Genomic DNA, 22642 nt, shown 5'->3' with positions numbered 1-22642 from the left:
TCCTAGAGTGCATTTTTCAGAATTAGTGCATTTAATTTTCCACACATGATGAAGGATGATCATTTGGGGGATGATCATTTGGGAACACCACAGATATACTGCATTGTGTGTGTGTGTGTGTGTGTGTGTGTGTCTGTCTGTCTGTCTGTCTGTCTGTGTGTCTATGTAGAGTCACCGCATTGTGTGTGTGTTTGTGTGTGTGTCTGCGTGTGTGTCTGTGTGTGTCTGTGTGTGTGTCTTTGTGTGTGTGTCTTTGTGTGTCTGTGTGTGTTTATTTATGACTAGAGATAATGTGAATATCACTTTTGTTTTCACTTATTCAACAGATAAGTTTGCTTTAGGGCAGGCACTATATCTAGAAGATGAAAAGATTAAAAAGTCAGTCATCCAGATGCTCTCTCTTATGATGCTTACATTAATATGGAAGATAAGCAATAATCAGGTCAATGTGCACATAAGAAAATTACACAGTGTTCTGTGAAGAAAACAGGTGAGTGCATGGGATTATAACTTAGGGATGGAGGGAATATTTTGAAAAAGAGCATGTCATTTCAGAGGCTACATATAAGTTGGACTGTGATGACAGGAGGGGCTCTCTTGGGAAGAAATTAAAAAAAAAAGTGTCTACACACTGGTCAGATAACCAGCAAACACATCTGTAACCCTTCAGCATCTGAAGTCTCAGATGCTGAACACATCACTGAGAGCCTGGAGCTGTAATCATGAAATCACACTTAGTTGTGATTGAATGAAATCACACTTAGTTGATATTTCTAGCAGGGGAAGAGCACAACTCCACAGAAAACATCTGTTTTCTCACTTCAGATGAAATGTAGCCCGAAATGCTTACTTTGAAATGAATTTGTTTTGAGAAAGCAACACATGGATGCAAAAGCCAAACTTGAGCCATATCATAGATCATCCTCAGTCCCATGATAATGAACATTTCTGCTTTGTGTTATGCCTGTGTAATTTCTGTATGCAGTGAGTTTTAACTGAGTTTTATGGATGCTGGGTTATTAGGAGACAAGAGAAGAAGGCTATTCTAAAACATTTTAAATAAAATTATCTTCCCTTATTGATATTAGCCATAGGTGTGGGTTGAATCGCGTCTCTCAGAATCGTAAGCTGAAGTACTTATGATCTCATTCCCTCAGATATATGGCCTATTTTGGAATAGGTTCTTTATAGAGCTAATAAAGTTAAAAATACATGAAGCCATAATACAGTGTTACAATTGCTCTTGTAAGAAAAGGTTAAATTGGAAACAGAGACCCCACATAGAAAAAAGGTGAATCAAATCTCTGTTGCTCAAATGACTCAGATTGTATTACTTTAGTGTGGTAACCCTCTGAAGATGAGACAGCCATTGATTTTTGGAAAATAGAGGTACATAATAATATGTGCTGAAAATAATATTTCTATATATTTCTTAACATTTTCATCTTCAGCTAAGTGATTATCAAGTGTTTTATTGTTTTAATTAATAAAGAGGAGACCCTATGTAAATAAAATAGTGGATGTTACACATGTTTCAACTGTATACGGGTCTCCAGATTTTCTGATTTTACTAAAGACTACATTTGACAGTGAAAAAAATAATTTGAAGATGAACTTGATATAAAAACAAAATAGTTCTATACAGTTTATATGATAAAAAACAAGATTCATTGATGTTTTTAAAATTAGTATTTTTAGTCTTCCTGACTATATTTTTTACAAGACAATGCCTATTATTGCTGTCAAACTAAATGTATCCATTAGAAATTGCTTGTAGTAATATATTTTGTACATGTATATGATGCGTTCAACTTTTGCAACTGTTGTGGATAACTGAATTGGTTTTTTGCCATAAAGCTACACAATGATCAGTTGTTAATATGGGTACAAATAGAAATGATACAGCTATGAGCCTGAAAATTGAATAAGGAATTATTTATTTATGAATTCTTTTTTATTTTCATGCAATATATATTGATGGTATTTAGACTCCCTCCCCTAACTGCACCTCCCCATACTGCTCCCTGCCCAATTTAATGTACTCCATTATATATATATATACATGCCTATAGAGTCTACTCTGTATCATAAATGCCCTTCAGTGTGGTCCATCCACTGGAGCCTCATTAACCTACTAAGAGTGTCATTCTTGAAAGACTGTCTCAACCACTTCTAGCAGTCATTGATTACAAAAATTTGTTTAGGTTGAATTTGGTTTCGTATCCACTTCCCCACATCTATGCTTGGATTTTATCTGGTTTGAGCTTGCATGGAACTTGTGCATGCTGTCAATATTGCTTTGGGTTCATATGAGTAACTGACCATCTATATGTAAAATTGTTTCCTTGTGGTCATCCACCACCTCTGGCTTGTACAACTTTCTGCCCACTCTTCTGCAATGGTGTCTGAGCCTTTGATACATTTGATACAGATGTCCTGTTCAGGGAGAAGCACTCTGCAGGCTCTTGTTCTCTGCACCTTGTCCATTTGTGGGCTTCTGTGTTCATTGCTTCTGCATAAGGAAACTTCTCTGGTGAGAGTTGAGAAATGTAATAATCCTGCTATGCCAGAAGGGCATGCAGATGCAGGATGGATATGATCCTTGTGGCCCAAGTTAGCTAAATAAGGGGTTCTAGTGGATTATTATGAGTAAAACCTTGAAGATGTTCAATTATATTGAAAACAATGAATTTTCTTGTTTTTTTTCTTTCCATGATTTTTTATTGTTCAACAGTTTCATAATTTATACAATGAATTTTAGTCATTTCCACCCCATTCCCTACCTTCATCCTCCTTTTTCCCTTCTGGCACCATTATTCTCAGAGTCCCCCTCCTACTTGGGTGACTTCTTTGTGTGTGGCCTGGTAAATTTAATTAAAGTGGAGTTTAAATATCAGTGCGAGATTTTTTTATGACATACATATATTTGAAAATGAAAAGACCTATCCATTGTCCTCAAAGCTCTAATGCCAACCCAAACTTCAAGGCTGAAATTCACAAATACTATGTAGCAAAATAAAAGATTTAAAGGTGGTAGGGGATGATTTCTTCTTTAGATTTATGCTAAAGAGGATTTTTCTAAGAAGCTGAAACTCAGACTTTATCTTAGAGTTAAGTTTCTTTGTTACCTTGTAGAAAATTCATGAAGTGTACTATATGAGCAGGAAATTGGAGAGGATGAAGGTGGAGGTAGGGAGGTCTCAAGGAAAGATGAGGCAGAGGTGATGATGCTAGCTAGCCTCCACTATGATGCTGGCCCCCAAGCATTGGTGTTGGAGGAAGGCAACATGTTGATCCAGGAGAGATATACTGGTTACCTAAAATCACTTTGGCTAGCAAGTTTCTGTACCATTGTAGGTATTAAGTATGTTGAGTATGACTCTTAGGAGCAAATGATATGAAGAGAGGACTGAGAAATAAATATTCAGGAGGAAGAATCAAAACAGTATATGTGTAAATAAATGGTGCAATTCACTACTATTATGAATGTATGTATGGATGAGTGTAAAATAAAAAGCTGATCCCAAAAGGAGGGCAATTCACTCACTGAGGATGTCAGGTAAGGTTTTCAGAGAATGTGATGCCTGTGCTCATTTACGTCAACTGCCCCCCCCACCCCATAAAAAACAATGGTACAAGTACTTTTCAGGAAAAAGAGCATGTGACTAATTTGCAAGGCATGAACACATATGCATCAATTGATATAGCACTATGCTGTACACAAAATGAAGTCATTGCAGCAATATTATTGTAAAGCTATTTTGTATTTCCAGGTATTTGGGTGATTAAAATCAATTATATTTATTTAAACATCTATGAGCTTATTTACTTATTGGTTTACCGCTAGGCTTCAATCACGGGGCTTCACAATTATGTTAAGCATGTGGTGTGTAACTGAGATTTAACCCCCTGCTCTCATAGTTAGAACAGTCTGTTCATGCTATTAATAAGGTTTCTCAGGCGCATTAATCAGAGTACATTTTACAACGTGTGTTACATCTATTAGTTTGAGGGTAATTCAAAGTGAGTGTAATAAGGAAGATCTAGTACTCCACTTATGCAGTATTGCCTCATTTCTTTATATAGCTATCTATAATGGAATTAAGTATTACTAGTTTTAAATGGAGCAACAGAACCTCTCCAAAGAGAGAACAGCTTAGAGGAAATTAGGTTGTTCTAGCAAATTAATTCTACTTACACAGTTTTGTTCACAGATCATCACGCCTTACTTTTCTGATATTAGCAAAGTGCTTCATGATTCTGAAGTCATGAATAAAGATGACCATTCATGTGACATGTAGAACTAATTCACAACAATCAGAGCACACACTTCAGCCTACGTGGTCATAAAATGGTGTCAGGGTGAAGTATATACACAGTATCTATGCTTCTGTCGAGCCAGCTAACTGATTGCTTTGTTCTTTTATTGATGAACTGATTGATTGGTTGATTTTTATTTTATGTATATGAGTGATATGCCTGCATGTGTGTAAGTGCACCCATGTCATGCAGTGCCAGCGAAGGACAGGTGAGGGCGTTAGATCCTCTGGAACTAGAGTTAAGGACAGTTGTGTAGCCTCCGTATGAGTGCTGGGATTCGAACCCAGGTCTTCTGCAAGAATAGCCAGTGTTCTTAATCACTGGTCCATCTCTCCAGCCCCATGTTTAGTTCTTTTCTATGTGGTAGCAATGATCCTAAGCTGATCTTCTCTTTAGAAAATATAGTTTATTTTTCTTATTATAAATTTAATTTAAAATTACTTGTAACAGTTTTTTTTTAAAAAAAAATAAGTTACTTGTTAAAGTGACACCTAAAGAGATGTATGTAGAGACAGGGGTTCTGTTAGGCTTTCGCATGACAAGGTAATGTGGTGATCAGGCATTCTGGAGAAACTGGATTCTAATTCCACCCCTCACCTCTGAAGTCTCATTTATAAAATGGAGGCAATATTGGTACACCTGTTATTTATCTCCACCTAAACTGCAAATTTATCACAACATAAAACCTGACATCTAATTTTTTAAGTGTCTGGTACCTAAAACATTTCTTGGAATACACCTAAATGCTCAGTAAATATTTGTGTATAAATCATTTAATAAACAGAATATGTAGTTACATATGGTTTTAATGAAGGATAAATGGGCTTATACTCAGAAAGCATTTATTATAGTGCTGATGCTAGATAAGTTACTAAGTAATGCGGAAAATTCAATATTTCATAAGTATTAGTTAAATGGTACTTAAGACAGTGTTTGAAGATTTTAAAGTATTTTTGCTTACATATGTTTGCATTTCTTTCAGATGACTATATTTAAGTGGTTTTTTTTATTTTTAAAATTTTATGTGTATGCATGTTTTACCAACATGTATGTAAGTGTATCCATGTCATACAATGCCTATGGATGCCAAAAGAAGGCAACAGATCCTCTAGAACTGGAGCTATAAGTCTGGAGTTACAGATGATTGTTAGCTACCATGTGGATGCTGGGAACTGAACCCAGTACCTCCGCAAAAACAGCCAGTGCTCTTAACCACTAAACCATCTCTCCAGCCCCTTGGATAAATATCTCGAATTGATGGGTATGTATTTATGTTTATTATACACTTCCAAACCACTCTTCAACGTGGTGATTCCATTGTACAATTCTACCAGTGTGCATTGGTATTTGTATTGCACTCCATTTTTGGAGTGCCACTCTATAGAAGTGTACCCTGTCTTGTGGAAGTTGAATGATTTCTCATCCTGAATTAATTTACACTTCCTCAGGTGGCTAATACTGAGAAGCAAGTTTTCATGTTTGCTGACCAGTTTGCATACCTTGACTTGCAAAGTTAAGTTATTGTTTAGTTTTGATTTTTGTGTCAGTTTATTATTAAGTTGCAGCAGTTACATACATACATACATACATACATACATACACACAGTCACGCTCACATGCATATGAGTGTATAAAAATACATTTTCTTGGTCTGTGACTTGCCCACTCATTTTCATAACACCCACTTATTTTTCTGTCAGTACTTTCATTTCAGCATAACTTCACATTTACAGAAAATTGTGAAGATATTACAGAAATCTAACATACACATCCCTGTCTTGCACTAATAGTAGCACCTTATGTAACTGTGATACATTTATCAAAATTAAGAAAGTAATACCAGCACAATACTATTAAACAGACTTCAGAGTCTTACTATTTGACCTTCCCACTCCTTTGACATATCAGTTTCCTGCTCAGGATCCAGTCAAGAGTCCACACTGCATGTCATGTCATGTCTCCTTATGCTCCTCCTTGTCAAGACAGTGCTTCAAGTTTAAATTGACTTTATTGACCTTGGCAAGGCTGAAGAGTTCTAGTTTGATATTTTATAAGATGTCTTTCTAACATACTGTTGGTTAGCAGAAGGTTTAAAAAATATGAAAGTTTAGTTTGCCATTTATTTCAATGTCCCATCCAAAAGATCTCATATTCAAAGTTTGATGAGATATTTTCCCATATTCCTTTCAAGAAGTTCTAAGGTTTTATTTTCTTGTTTATGATTCAACTTGAATCAATTTATCGGTGGATGGAGGGAGAGAATCAAGGCTCATTGTTCCTCCTGTGGGTATAAAATTTTTGCAACGTTATTTGTTTAAAAGACTAGCCATTTTCTTTATATTTGTGGGTGCTTGAGTTACAGGTGGGAGTCTATTTCTGAATTCTGGTTTTTCTAGTGAGCTGTCTCTAAAAGAATTTGTCATGCTTCATCTGTTGTATAAAATGTATACTCTAAAGTTGTTTATTCTTTACTTTAAAAAATATTTTTACATACCTTGATATCCTTCCCTCTTTTCAGCGGTTGCTGACATTCACGTCTCTGCCCGCTCTTACACCTGGAGCAATAAGTTTAATTTTTATTGGTGCTTACAAAAATGTACTTTTGGTATTTTCACAATTATTTTTCCATTTTTAATTTTATATCAATATTTTTTCCTTCTAATTTTCATTGAATTCATATTTTTTCTATATTTCCTCATGGTAAATCCTACAGCATTAACTTAAGACTTTCTTCTTTTCAAATACAGGCAAATAAATCTGTAAATTAAATCTAGCCACGAATTTGACCGTGTTCTCCAAATTTTGCACTATCCTGCTTCTGCTCTCACTCAGTTGAAGATATTTCAGCATTCTTTTGGTTTCTCATCTTCCCACGAGTTATTAACATTATTTTCTAAATGGTTTAGGGTTATGGAAGGTTCTCTACAATTTCACTGTTGCCAGAAAATACTGTGTATGAAGTCAGTCTCCAAGGCTCACTGCGTATCTTAAGATATGATTTCTTTGCTTACTTATAAAGCATTCCACATGCACTAGGAAATTTTGAGTGTTCCTCTAAGTGTGATGTTCCGTAAATATTACTTATATTAGTTTGTTGAGTCTTTTACATCTTCACAGCCCTTCATATTTTGGTCTTCTTAACCTGTCAACTATTGAAGGTAGAATTTGCTACTAAAACTGTGGATTTTATTCGCTTTTCTGTTTAGAACACTAGGTTTGGGCTTCATGTATTCTAAACCTCTTTTTTTGGATGCATCCAAATGTTCATGTATTTAACATGCTGGTGCTTTTCCCATTGTGACATTCCACTTTTATACTCAATTGTATTCCTTGGCTGGAATTCTGGTTTGTTAGCTTTTTATATGAACATTCTAATTTGACTGTGGTGGTATTTCTTGGGAGTAGTATAATGATTTTTATTTTTCTTTCTTTTGTAGCTTTGTGTCTTTAAACTCAAAACATCTCTTGGGGAGAGCACCTAGTTGAGTTTCCCTTTCTTATTCAGTGTAAGCATCGCTCTCTGATAAGTAGACCATCTAGTCTACTATGACTTATAATTAATATAATCATGAATATTTCAAGGATGGTACTTAAATCAACCATTTCTACTTCTGTTATTTCATTTTACCCTTCCTCAGTTTACAATCTTTCTCTCTTTTAAAACTATTTTATTATTTTTATTTTATGTGTATGAGTGTATTCCCTGGTTGTATGTGAGTGCTCCCATGTTGTGCAATGCCGCAGAGATCAGAAGAGGGCGTCGGATTCCCCTGGAACTGTGGTTAATGACAGTTTGTAGTTGCCATATGGGTGCTGGGAATGGAACCCAGGTCCTCTGCAAGAGCAGTCAGTGCTCTTAACCGCTGAGTCATCTCTCCAGCCCCTGTTTACATTCTTTCTTTCCACTTTTATTGAAGAATTCTTAACTCTTTTACTCTTTTATATTCCCGTTTGACTCTCTTAAAATAGTTTATGCTGAAATTTACCATTGTTTTCCATATTATGCACATCTTTTTTTTTTTAATCCATGAAATATTTTTAAAAGGCAAATTTAAAATCCTTATCTACAATCAAAAAACATTTCTGGAAACAAATGAAACAAAATCCAGAACAAAATAAAAACCTTTTCTGTTTTCGTTAACTTTTTTTCCCATTTGTTATCATATTCGCCTGATTCTTTCTTATCTAGGATTTCTTCTGATATTTTTGCACTCCGGTTTTTTGGAAGTTCAGTATCAGAAAACAGTGTAATCTATGGCAATTTTATTTAATTTACAAGTCTCCAGAAATTTATTTATTTATTTATTTATTTATTTACTTATTTATTTATCTTTGCAGACCTTACAAATGTCCACCCTGTTCCTTCGATGGTTAATATTTAGCCAAATCTCAATGAAAAACTCCTATGGACCTTCCTGGAGTTTCTTAACCCTCTCCAGTACCTTTTACTCTTAGATGCTCCATACCCTCAAATTTTGAACTTTGTTTCTGCCTAGGAAGATTTCCTCCATTCTTCAGACATGTTTATTTCTTTATTCTGTTGTTTGTTTCTGTTTGTGCATGTGTACGAGTGTTTTGTGTATGTGTGGAGGAGTCCTGAAGTTCAGTTCACTTTGGATGTTTTCCTCAATTGCTTCCTATTTATTGAGGCAGAGTCTCTCTCTCTCTCTCTCTCTCTCTCTCTCTCTCTCCCTTCCTTCTCTCTCTCCCTCTCTCTCTCTCTCTCTCTCTCTCTCTCTCTCTCTCTCTCTCCCTTCCTTTGCTCCCTCCCCCTCTACCTCCTTTTCCCTCCCTCCCTGCCCCCCTCTTCATCTGGAAAGTGTAGTCAAGCTGACCAGCATCTGACAGACTTGCTCCCAGGATCCTCTGTCTCTGCCCTGATTAGAGGAGGCTTAGCTTTACATATGCTCTGGGGTTCTAAACTTCAGTCTACATGCTTGCTGGGCAAGTTTTATCCACTGAGTCATCTCCCCAGCCTGAGCACCTCTTGTTGTTTTGAGACAAAGCATCGCCATGAAACCAGGTCTGGCCTTAAAGTGCCCATCCTCTGCTTCAGCCTCACAGGAGCTAGGTTACAGACCTGTACCACCACAGCCACATCTCTTTGGGAATGTTTTCCTCTGTTGTACTTTGGGCAGAACCAGGGAGGAGGAGGCTGTGGTTCTTCTGACTCTTTCAGCTTGTGTTTCCTTTCATCTGAGGATTGAAACCCTTTGCAATCTGATGTGCAGCACTGGAGCACAGTTAATTTATGTACTTTGTATAGCATGATTATTGCTTATCATTAGTCCTAAATGTTGAAACAGAGTTAGAGAGATGATTTCATTTATATTTTTTATCCAAGATAAGTTTTTATTTGTGGGTTTTTAGTTCATGCATTTGAATACACATATGGAAGTTTCCTTTCTATCCTAATGAACAGATGCCCTCTTTTATTTTATGATCACAACATTGAATAATGAAAATACAAATTTTTTAATCCACATATTTTTATAGCATTTTCATGGAAATGTAGCTAAGTCTATAGTGTAGCGATGATCATTGTACCAAAAAATTATTTACTCACCTGGTTTTTAATTCTCATTTGGATCATATATTTTCCATCAATATAATGAAGTTACAGTAAGTTGCTGTAGAACAATTGAAGGAAACATTTTAAAATTATAAAATACATAATCTTCAATAGGTAACATAAATATATTAAATACAAACATAAGTAGTATAAAATAAATCTGTATTAAGATCAATTAAATAATACAAAATAATTTTAATAATATTTATTATATTTATTCAAACATTCATTTTATATTTAGATATAAAATATTTGATATTTTGAAGGTATGTATACTTAAGATTTTTTCATTTTTATTTAACATGTCAATCTAGATTTCTTTTTCTTATAGAAAGGATTAAGTGGATTAATCCCTAGATTTAGAAATGGATATACACACAGAATGTCAGGTTCAATGTCAAAGATGTTCCACTAAATTATTCTTGGAAAATAGGATAAGAAAATTTATGTAGAGTTGTAAAAGTATAATAATAATGTAAGACCAGGTATGCTGCTTAGTCTTAAAACTTTGAATTAACATCAAAAATATATTTATAAAAATTAGCAAAGCTAGGTCACTATCTTTTAAACTATTAAAAGTAAAAATAGCTAGCTAACAGTTTCATTAATAAAGCACCCAAAAGGCTATTGCAATTTACAGTGGATAATGGGAAACCACAACTGTCTGTTTAAAGATAAGTGATTGAAAGGTAATTAAATCTACTGTGTTGAATGCAAATTATTTTCCCATCCTTTGAATACTACTTGCAACAACCTTATTTATTTACTTATTTGTTTATTAGTTATAATGGCAAAGCCTTTGCACAAAGTAAACTTTTAAAACTGAAGCTGAGACTTTGACAGCCAGCCTCAAATGTGAATATTCTTCATTTGTTTTTTTTGTTTCTTAAGTTAATTTTAGGATACGTTTAATTAATTTACAGCACATCATTTTTAGGAATTTTGATAAACACTGTGGTGATAAGTTCATTATTGAAGACATTCTGTTAGTACTTGATGCATGCCTACTAAAGTATCAAGAAAAAGTTGGTTGATGTTAATAGAGTTAAAAGAGTTTAGGGAAAACTTTGCCATCTTTTGGTTTGATTAGACACACCATGTCATGGCATGAATCTTGGAATGAGAATCCAACATGAACATTCTCCCTTTAGCTCTATCTTTCACAATGAAAATAATATGTATGTAAAGGTAAATAATCACTGGAGACATAAGGAGATCCATTCTAATACTGCACACACTTAAAGGAAAAATGCAAAAATAAAACAAGAACAAAAATAACAGCAGCAGGAAAGAGAGAAAGAGAGGAGAAAAAGATCAAATAAGCCAAACAAATTTACTAAATAAATCATTGAACTACTGCCCTATTAAAATCACCAAAATATGGGGCTAGAGAGATTGTTCAGTGGTTAAGAATATTTGCTGTTCTTCCAGAGGACCAGGGTTCAATTCCCAGCACCCACATGGTAGCTAACAACTGTCCATATCTCCGCTTACAAGGGAGCCGACACCCTCTTTTGGCCTCTTCAGGGCATTTCACACACATGGTACATGTACATGTATGCAGGCAAAACACTTATACACATAAAATAAATAAATAATGATGAATAAATAAAAATATTTATTAAATTATCAAAATAGGTTGACCCATTGTGGTTTTTTTTTTTTTTTTTGGTAATCACCATCTGTTGCATGAGGAAACTTCTCAAGTGAGTGTTGTGAGATGCATTCATCTATGGTATATCAATGAATCATTACGAGTCAGTTTAATATGGTATGTAGTAGAAAACTAGTATGAGGCTCTCCCCTGGGTCCTGTCACCGGTCTAGCCTCAGGTTCCTAAGCCTGTTATCAATGCCAGGTATGGGCTGCTTCCTAGGAAGTGGACCTTAAATCCAAGTAAAGAGTGGTTGGTTACTCCCACAATATCTCTGTCACTATTGTACTGCTTGCCAGTATAGTTATTATTGTACTTCACAAGATTCACAGCTGGGTAAGTTTGATGATGATTTTTTTTTTATTCCCAGTAGCATGGATAACACCTTCTTGAATTATGAATGCTGGTCAATGGCGATGAGACTCTGAAGTCATACCAGCTTGAACAAGAGGCTGCAGAGTACTTATCACTTAATAAGATGCTTGTATTAAAATCCTGCTTCCCAAGGCTCAGGGATCATTGCAGAAAAGGGAGTGGAAAGATTATAAAAGCCAAAGGGGGAAAATGACCCCAAACTGATCAGTTACTCATATGAACGCACAGTGATGGTGACAGCATGCACAAGTCCCATGCAAGATCAAACCAGAAAAATATCCCAGCATAGACTTGAGGAAGTGGGTAAGAAACTGCAACCCACACAAGGAAATTGTGGCAACCACTGGTTGCTAGGTTGGGCAGAGACAGTCTCTTTCAAACATGGGACTCTTGCTAGGTTAACCAGGCTCCAGTGGATGGATCCACACTGAAAGACATTTGAGAAAATAAATTGGACTCTATTGGCCTTATTTTATAAATATAGTATAATATTATATATTATATATACATATAATGGTGTACATTAAACTGTGCAGGAGGCAATAAGGGGAGGTGGGGCTATGGGAGGGTACCTAAATACCATAAAATTAAAATCGTATTGCATGAAAATTGAAAAAATTCAATTTCAAAACTAAAATTACCAAAATAATAGGCACTGGATATGCATGCTGGCAACAAATCCCCACTGCAGTCATACAACGATATGGGTTGTATCTTAAATGCCCCACACTGCTCCATGTGTCCAATTCTTCCTTTCCCAGTTCTGGAACTATGGGCAATTTGTGAAATCTTTAGGGAGTGGGGCAAAAAAGTTAGGTTATTGGGAGTGTAACCTTGACAGGGATGCTGGACCCAGGCTCCTTCAGCTCTCTCTCTCTCTCTCTCTCTCTCTCTCTCTCTCCATTTCCCTGCCACCTTAGGTGAGCAGTTGACCTCTCCATATACTTGTTCATCCCTGTCTCATGACAGGGCCCAGTCACAATAGACTGAAATTTCTTTTTATTTATTTATTTTTCTGGTGTATCATACCTGGAAATACTACAATACCAGGTAAAGACAAGGAATGGATGGAGAGAGCTCTTATTCATTCTTCCAGCCCCAGAAACCTATTTAATATATTGTTTTCAAATAGATGACATATCTGATATTAAACTGATACTACAGTAGATCTTAGCCAAAGACCAAGAGGCAATCAACTGAAATTTCTGAAACCATGAGCGGAAATCAACCTTTCCTCCTTCATGTAGATTCTCCCAGGCTGTGTCTCAGTTTCAGAAAGCTGGCTAGCATGCAGGATATCCTTTTACAAATGGAGCTCCATTTATCAGCTCCATAAGCCTGTGTTATGTCCAAATGTTATAGAGACTTCAAGGTCACTATTCTGTTTATTTTTCTGCACATTTGAGAAAACACAAAGAAACAACTAAACAAGCACACAAAATGGAAACTAATTCTGAGAAAGTTTTAAGTGTTCAGTTTACTTAAGTGCACACAAACTCAGTACCAGCTTTAATATCAGTTCTCAACATCACTAGTGATTTTGTCTGTCACACAATCAGCAAGGTTAGTTTCCAACTGTTGAGAATCATACTAGGACATGAATCAAGGAATATTTTTCACTTATTAAGATTTTAAAAGCTGCAATCTGTACCCACAGGACTGTTAACCTTTTGTCTTGTACACGTTGAGCTGCTTGCTTTATTTTATTGCTGTGGAATAGCTTTATTTCTTTCATTGCTCTTTAGTCAGTGGGCTTGGGATTTGAACCATGAAATCAGTTTTCTGAAAAGCAATAGAACATAGTGTGATCTTTGAAGAAAATATTAATATAGAGAAATAAAACAATTAGTGAGTATTCAGGTTCACCATGATTTGCCCCTGCCTCACAACTTACCCAGAAGGAAGATGGAACACTTGGCTTTTTGTGCTAAACATTTACCTAGTCTATTCAGTGAACATTTTGGTAACTGGTTTGAAAATATCCCTTGGACAGTACTTTTCAATGGGAAAATTTTTCTTTTACATTTTAATTTTTGTGTAGTAGTCTACTTACATAATAACATAATCACTAATAGATATGGCTTTAGAAATAGCCAGGGAGATTATTCCTTTATTTAAACAATCATCTTTTATACATTTCATTAGTTCCATTTATAGGTTAATATATAGAATTCATAAATATTTAGAAGGAAATCTAGGAGTATAGACAAGGCCCACTGAAGATTAGTGAAGTTTTTTCTTCTACCCTGTTTTTCCCTTCTTCCCAGTTGAAGGAATGACCCCCCCAATGCCAGCAGTGCTTTGCTGCAGTCGCTTTGACTCCTGGACTGACCTCCTGTTATTTTTCAGCTGCTATAGCTTATAGTTTTGGCCTCAGGTAGCAATGTATGTTTTTCCAAGTAAAAAAATGACTCATGCTAATTTTCCTATGTTGGCATTTATTTGAAATATAGTGATTGATAGGTTAGTATTGGAAGAAGGATTATCTGTATTCTTTGTGAAAGAGTAATGTAAGAGAAATATAATGAATTACTGAAGTTGATTTGGTGAGTAGAACTTTATAGACAGCTCTTTTAACCACAATATAAGGTCACTGTCTGCACGGTATCACAGCTAACAGTGATACAAACAAGGTATTTTTTGCCTACAAAAATTTTGAAATGCAATGGCGTGGATACCTGTTCAAGTATTGTTAGAAGAAATAAAACCAAATAATCTGAATCTGTTTTAACATCTCGCTAAAGGAAAAGAAACATGTTTTCAAAGATACTCAAGAGAGTAGACAAGTGATACTTTCACAATCTTTGTTGCTTGAATATTTATAAGGATCTATTATTATGCGTTTTAAGGCCTCTATCTCATCACCTCTCTCTTTCTCCATTTGTGATGCTTCGCTCTTCAGTGTGGTAAAACATACTCAAAGCCTTATAAACTCATTCAATAAAGTATTGTTTTCATGACTAAACTCCTCTGTGGTAGCTTTCAATGGTAATTGTGAGAGAAGATGCTTACACTCTTTTGTCTTTAAAGTGGACCTTAAAAGTATTTCTCTAACATGCATCTTTATAACTCATACTGAATCAGTAAAGTTTTCAGTAGACTTAAATTCACCATGAAACCCAAATAGAGGAAATTTTCACCTGAAATTAATAGGCAAAATATCACTACATTCAAGACCATCAGAAACATCAAGAAAGAGCAGCAGCCAAGCTGGAGATGGAATAAAATAAGTAGGTTATAACCTTCCATGAGCTCTCTTCCCAACCAAGCCTTTTAAAGGGTTACAACAAAACTCAACCCATATAATGTGTTTAAAGGACTTCGAACTCTCCTGAGATAAAGAAATGCTGATTGGTGTGATTACTTGATTGTGTCATCTCATAGTCCAAGATTCACGTGTCTCCGTCTGTATCACAGAATAGTTGGATTCAGCCCTGGCTTCCTGGGAAACTCTAGTCTTGTTTTTAAAATAGATAACCATCATTGAATTTAAGTTTGAATCCCTGTGGTATATTTTGATTCTTCACTGTTGAGGTCAGATTAGATTTTACCTAACAACTGGAACCCTGCTAAGATCTTAATGCTTTGAGACTTAGTGGTACTTTCTTCCTTTGTAGTGCTAACGACTATTACTATAGATGAAACTATGTCCTCCAACTTCAGTGCTATAGAAAATATCAAAGTTCAGGATTTGGGAGAGGTTTGGCAGATGCTAACTGAACTATCTCCAGGAGACTGTTGCCTCATGTGTTGAAGGAGGAGATGCATTATTCTGAAGTCACCCATATGCTTGAAACAATGTACTTTCAACCTAAAACATAATCCATGTGTTCAATGTTTTAGAACAACTTTTAAAAATATTTTACTGAGTTTTTGTGCATTTCATATAATAGATCTTAATTGAATTTAGATTCCCTCCTCCATCCTTACCCCCCCAAATTCCTCCACCAGATTTTATGCATTCTGTCATTTTTTTTTTAATTAGAAGAAGCATTTCATTACAACAGCATTAACCTATTCAATAACATTTTTCTGAGCTAGGGTACATCTCTTTCAAAACTGGCTGTACATTTTTAGGCTTACAGATGAATTATTATGCTTATACAATCTTTTATTCATTATAAACTCTATAAGACATAAAATTAAATGAGGTTTTAACGTTTAAAAAAGATCTCCACTTCGTTGTTAAAATACAGTTTCATACAGAAAAATTCATTTTAAGGCAATTGACATTGAGATGTTTTCACATGCATTTCTAATCTCTATATATATGACTATTACTGGTCACAGTCGCTTAACTATCTAGTCAAGCATTTATCCCCAGAATTCCCTCAGTGTAAGTTCATCCACTGGAGTCTAGTCAGCCTATATAGAGTCACTCCCTTGCAGAAGCTCTCTCCCTCACACCATAGTAATCAGTTGCCAATAGTTCCTTGGCTAAGGTTAGGGCTGGCTGCTCATTTCTCTACTTCTATGCTGGGTCTTTGTCTGATTGAGTCAGCCTAGGGCTTGTGTGTACTTTCACCATTTTTGCAAGTTCATATGAACAAGCTCCCAGAGGCCTGAAAGCCTCTGTTTTCTTACATTCATGAACAAACCTTGGCTCTTATAATCTTTCCACCCTGCTCTTCCACAATGGCCCCTGAGCCATGGGTGGGTGAGGTTTAATATAGAAGTCTTACCCAGGAACATGTACTCTGTAATCTCTTATTGTCTAAAACTTGGTCATTTGTGGCCTTCTGTGTGCATTGTACTCTCTTATATAAGGAAGCTTCACTGGTGAGTGTTGAGGAATGCACTAGATTCCTCTCTACCCCCTGCTCTGCTAAGTTCCATGAGACTTAGGTATAGAGGTTCCACTGTATATATGTCACTTAGGACTGGACACCTTTCAGACATATGTATGACTAGTTGTGGAACTCTACATTAGTGTAGAAGACAGGTCTGTGAAATGCAGATCAGGAGGCCTAAGCAAAATGGAAGGGGATAGGGACAGCCTATGGAGGTTCTAACAAACTCAGAATAATTCTTATGAAATTCAGTAACATTGTATATCTAAGTGATTCATATCTAAGACAAGAATCTTTTACCATCAATATCTTTCCTTGAATATTGACCATCTTTTAGCTTTGCATTTTTAATGGAAATTGGAAGAAAGGAACCTGGGGGCATGGGTCTTGTGGGGAGTACCATGATGTTCATGTAATAGTTTAATAAAATAGTAAAAATAATAGATAAGATGAAGGTATTTACCAGGGAACACTTTCCAAACTATATAAAGATGTACTGTATAAAAATGTTACCTGAGTGAAAATGACAAGAATATTAAAGACAAAGGATTCAATAACAGCTGCTAGTATCTACAATCAAGAGGGATCCTCCCTAGGTCATAAGCATCACTTGATGATGTAGAAGATATCAAAGATGTAACTGAAGCTCAAAATGTAACAAAATTGCATGTACAGTGTGGTTATAGCTGTGCATTTGTTTCCAGAAGGTTTTTATCAGCAACTGTTTTGTTAAGTCATGGCTGAGTAATTTCCCATTCACTCATGGCTGTTTTAATTACCATGGATTTTTAGAAAACCAGTGAATGCCTTTGAATTTTGAGAAAAATAGTACTACTTGGAAACAAAGTAAATAGAAAAAATAGGAAGTTGTTATGAGAAACTACTGTGTAACATTATCATTTCTTGAAGTTTGACTTCTGTGTTTACATTGCCTCCTCAAAAAAGGAGCATTTGTCAGTGGCCAATGGCCTGTTTGGGCCAATAGATTAACGTCTTTGACTTTCCCATATGTGCTGAAGCAATACTCATGGCTTCCCCAATGTCCAGTAAGCAACAGAAGCATGAAGTCCACCCAATTATAGAAAATACATGGGAAGGTTGACACTAGGGAATCAAAGGATGCACGCCCAGCTCATCTCCTTAAATAGTCTATTTTTTTCAACTCATTATACAAAACATAAAGAAATGGGAACTGGTTATTTTGTAAGTGTTGCCAGCCTCTAAGGATAACTTCCACTGGTTCTTTTAGATTAGCATACTTCATTTTTGGAGTTGACTTTGACTTTAATTTAGCTTACAGCAAAGTTGAAACGTCACAGAAATTTTCAGAGAAAACTTTCATTTGTGACCACAGTTGTAATCACTGAGTCTTGAAAATTGTTTAACCTTTGTAGTATATAGAATCTATTATTTTGAGGTTTCCCTTGCCTGGCACTGTGATTTTTTTTTCCTTCAGATTGATGTTCAGGACAATGCAAGAGACTCTTAAAATAATATAGGCTATTGTCCTTCCATTCCTCCCATAACTTAAAGGTGAGATCCTATTGCTGAAGACACAACATATTTCAGACACAAACTTGAAGCAATCAAGCGGGAACTGTTCCGGGACTAGCTCTTCTAGTATCAGAAGCTACTACGGAAGTTGTCAAGGGAGAGAGTCAATCAATGGTCCTGCCCACCTGTAAAGCCTATAAGCAACAATGATCAACCCATCAACTCCTTCCTATTGGTGTAATGTTGGCACTTTTATCTTGGAGGTAATCAACACCTGTCCAGTTGAACTTAAGGCCTATCTAGAAAACTAGAACAGTAATAGAGGAACTTTGTGTAGACTAATTTTTTGCTTCACTTTTCATAGGCATATGAGTAGTAATTGAATGTATTCTTTTTATTATTCCTTGAAAATTCCATACATGCATACACTGTATTTTGTTCAGATCCATCCCTCTACCCCTCTGTCTTATCTCTTGGTCCCTCTCCTTCCCCCCTCACCATCCTCAGCATATCACCCTCTAAACTTCATGTCACCTTTCTACTTATTTATAACCCACTGAGTCCATTTAATGTTGCTCATATGCCCATGGCTGTGGGATCATCCACTGATGCATAGGCAACCTACCTGTGAACCCCCAAGCAAAGAAAAGTGACTCTTCCTCCCTCAACAACCACCAGCTCCTCACTAGTGGTTAAGCATCTGGAGCCCCTTTGCCTTCCATGCTGGACTTTCAAATTGGCTTGATCTTGTGCAAACCTTGTGCAGGTAACCAGAGTTGCTGTGAATTCATGTGTGCAAAGGTATACCACGTCCAGGGGCTTTTGAGGAGGCATCGTGTAAATGCTCATGGCATGTTACCTCCAAATTTTCACTTTCTTTAACTAGTTCTTTTATTAGAAAACAAATGAAGATACGAAACAGATATCAAGCTTGAACATTATGTGATGCTTACAGAATTATCAAATAGATCATATAGACCAAAATTGGGGCTCACTAACAAAGCATTCACATTTGCTGTTCTTTTGTGTAGAAAAGTAAGTTTACATTTCAATTCTTGTGAAATGTTTTTCTCTTTTTTCACACTCACATACACACACACATAGACATCAGCAGGTACTTCTCTGACACTAGAGTTATAAATGAAATTATCAAAGATTTATATTCCATTTTGCAACTAGAATGCTATAAGAAAATTTAATTCAGTTTCCACAATCTCGTTTCATTGGTAATTTAATCTAGTAGCACTAGCAAATTTTTTGTATTGTCAAATATAGACAATCTAAGAACTATATGTAACAACTTGGTAATTAATACAATATGTTCATTGTGTGTTCTTAATCATAATAGGACTGGGATTGCTTAGCTCTTATAGGCATTTAAGTGTGAGATCTACTGGAGTGTCTCTGTACTAAAGATATTAAAGTATATTTAGCAGGGTTTTCACAGAAGAAAATGCCACATTAAGCAACATTCTGTAAATCAGGAATACTTCAAAATTGGCAAGTATGTTAAAATTAAAAATATATTACTATTTTTATGTATGCTAAAAGGATACTCTCTCAAGGTAGTTAAATGCTATAGAAGTATACCAAAATTAACTTTTTTCAGGTTCTAGGAATAATCCATTAAAATAGTCCTAAGGAGGGCCTGGAGAGATGGCTCAGCAGTTAAGAGCACTGACTTCTCTTGCAGAGGATCTGGGTTCGATTCCCAGCACCCACATAGCGGCTATGAACCGTCCTTAACTCCAGTTCCAGGGAAATCCGAAGCCTTCTTCTGATCTCTGCGGCACTGCATGACACAAGTGCATTCACATACATGCAGGCAATACACTCATACACATGAAATGAAAATAATAAATAAAATAAAGTAGTCCCAAAGACTTCCATTCCAAGTTGATGAAAATGCGGACTATTTTTCATTGTTTGTAAAGTGTAACCTGGAATTCTTTCATGTTAAAGGTTAAGTACACTTGTGAAACTTAGCACACATAAAGGCAGCAATATGGAAAGTATTAAATCCCTAAAGTCATGCTTGTATGGCAAAACTTGGAGTTAAATCAGAGACTCTTTAAATTCATTTTTCAGAATTAAGGAGAAAATGCTGCTTTGAACAAAGAATTAGCATCTTTAACTTTTCGCCATTTATTTTACCTCAATAAAGAAGAAAAGGGGCTGGAAAGATAACTCAGTGGTTAAGATCAATGACTGCTCTTGCAGAGGATCCGAGTTTAATTCCCAACACTCACATGGTGGCTAACAACCGTCCCTAACTCCAGTTCCAGGGGATCTGATGCCATCTTCTCACTTCCGCAGGCATCGCACAACACTGATGCACTTACACACATGCAGGAAATACACTCAGATACAGAAAATACAAATAATAAATTAAATACTTTTAAAAAGAAATTTGAAAAAAAGTCAAATTAATATAAATATTCTTTCGAGAACCTGAGCAATAAATTAAAGACATCTCTTTCTTAAGTAGCACTATCTAGTGAAAAATGATGAGTCATTCACTTTAATCCCACAGGAAAGTACTTTAGCTACAAAAGCATTCATCAGTATCATTTTATTATGTATAGCATCAATTTTCTACTGCTAGATATGTTGCTGGAGTACTCACACCATACATAGTGAAATTGTTTCATTTTTATTAATACTAATTTCCATACTTAATTACAAGATCATTAGTTAAGCTTATTTTAAATCAACTTTACTGTCACAGATACATTTTGCAGTGGTCATTTTTATTTTATACTGTTGGCTTTGTCTATCCCCCAAACACTTGCATTTTGTGAGGAAATGGGGGGAGTGACGACTTGGGATTCTTTTAAGAAGCCCCTCAGAATGGCATGGAGTTCTGTAATGATGAGGAAAAGTCCTCAATAAGTAGACTGAGGAAATAATTCAGTGTGGAGGAGAGCTTGCTGTGTAAGCGTGAGGACCCCAGTTCAGTCCCCAGAACTCTCCTAAAAAGTTCACAGGTAGAATTCTATTTCCATACGGTCATGCACCTCCTCACTGGCCCTTGAAATAGAGTCCTACAAGCTCCTGGGAAACTACTCATATGATTCTATGGCAAAGATGTCAGCATACACAAGTTCCATACAAATTCAAGCAGACAAAAACCCAGCATAGAACTGGGAAAATGAACAGCAGACCCCAATCTTATCTGAAGAAATATTGGCAACTGATTGCTACTAGGTGAAGAAGAGCTGATATTCCTAAAACAAGGGACTTTAGATAGGCTGACTAGACCTCAGTGGATGGACTTGCACTGAAGGACATCTGGGGCCACTGACTTGACATATGGGCCTTAACCAGGATGGCCGTCTATTGGCTCCAGTCGGGGCCAATGGGTGGATGCCAGTGTAGATTGGGGTATAAAGATGATCAAGATTGCTTGAAGTGTTCTGTATGAAATACGTAAAAATTCAATATGTTTTTTTAAATTAAAGTTCACATGTACATAACCCTAGAACTATAGGGAAAAAGACAGGCAGATTCCTGGAGCAGGCTTGGTGGCCAGCCAGTCTACAGAAACAGCAAGCTCCATGTTCAGTGAGGGACAGGATCTCACAACAGGGAATACAGTAGGATACCAGACATCCTTTCCTGGACTCATCCTGTACCTGTGCCCACATAGTTGTGCATAACACACACACACACACACACACACACACACACATACACACACACACTCATAAATGCTAAAATATGTAGAAGCATGACTATCATTTGAAGAAAGACCCAGACAAAAGGATTTCTTCTTCTTCTTTTTTTTAAAAGAAATAACAAGAATAATCATGTGAACAAAAAGATATCCCACTCTAGAGGTATGGTTTGAGAATATATTGAAGAAAATGTTAATTAGGAAGCAGAATTATCTTTTATATTCTGTGAATTCAGACCTAAATGAATTGCAAACTCATTTTGGGACATGAACTGAGTAAAGTTTGGGATCTTGAGCAAGATACTAATCATAGACCCACATTGCCTCACCCGTAAAATTAATATATGGTTTAGTAATACTAGATTTGAAATCAATGGATAGTAGTAGCAGTGGAGGCTTATCAAGCACTCATCAATGTGCTGGGTGGATAGATGCTTCACGGATGATTTCTCAGCCTCACAAGGATTCTCCAAAGGTAGATTCACAATTTATAAGAACTTGGAAAGCGCCCAGGAGACTCAACCTTTTGCACATTTCTGATAAACAGTAGGCCACGTTTATGAACTATGTTTAGTGTTAAACTAAAATGTTTCCAAAGATTTTTTTTCCATGCAGAGAGCTGAAACTTGGACTCCACATGTGATAGGCGAGTGATTTATCTGTGAGTCATAATCCATAGGTAGTTGGGGTGAACTTTTCCTTTTATTTAGAAAATTTCTGTTAGTAGAGTTCTCCAAATAATGGACATAGAGCATATATAC

The 22642-nt window shown here is 35.9% G+C and overlaps 1 protein-coding gene and 1 pseudogene across 2 annotated transcripts in view; one reads left to right on the top strand and one right to left on the bottom strand.

Moving 5' to 3' along the window:
- Gabrb2 (gamma-aminobutyric acid type A receptor beta2 subunit) overlaps positions 1-22642 on the top strand; it is a 246594-nt gene that overhangs the window by 34958 nt on the left and 188994 nt on the right. The window lies entirely within an intron of this gene.
- LOC115068183 lies at positions 12935-13114 on the bottom strand (annotated as a pseudogene).

Source organism: Nannospalax galili, unplaced genomic scaffold, assembly GCF_000622305.1.
Source record: "Nannospalax galili isolate Female #2095 unplaced genomic scaffold, S.galili_v1.0 scaffold667, whole genome shotgun sequence".
Taxonomy (NCBI): domain Eukaryota; kingdom Metazoa; phylum Chordata; class Mammalia; order Rodentia; family Spalacidae; genus Nannospalax; species Nannospalax galili.
Note: the sequence above shows the minus strand (reverse complement) of the source record. Positions and strands in the feature narration are given on the sequence as shown.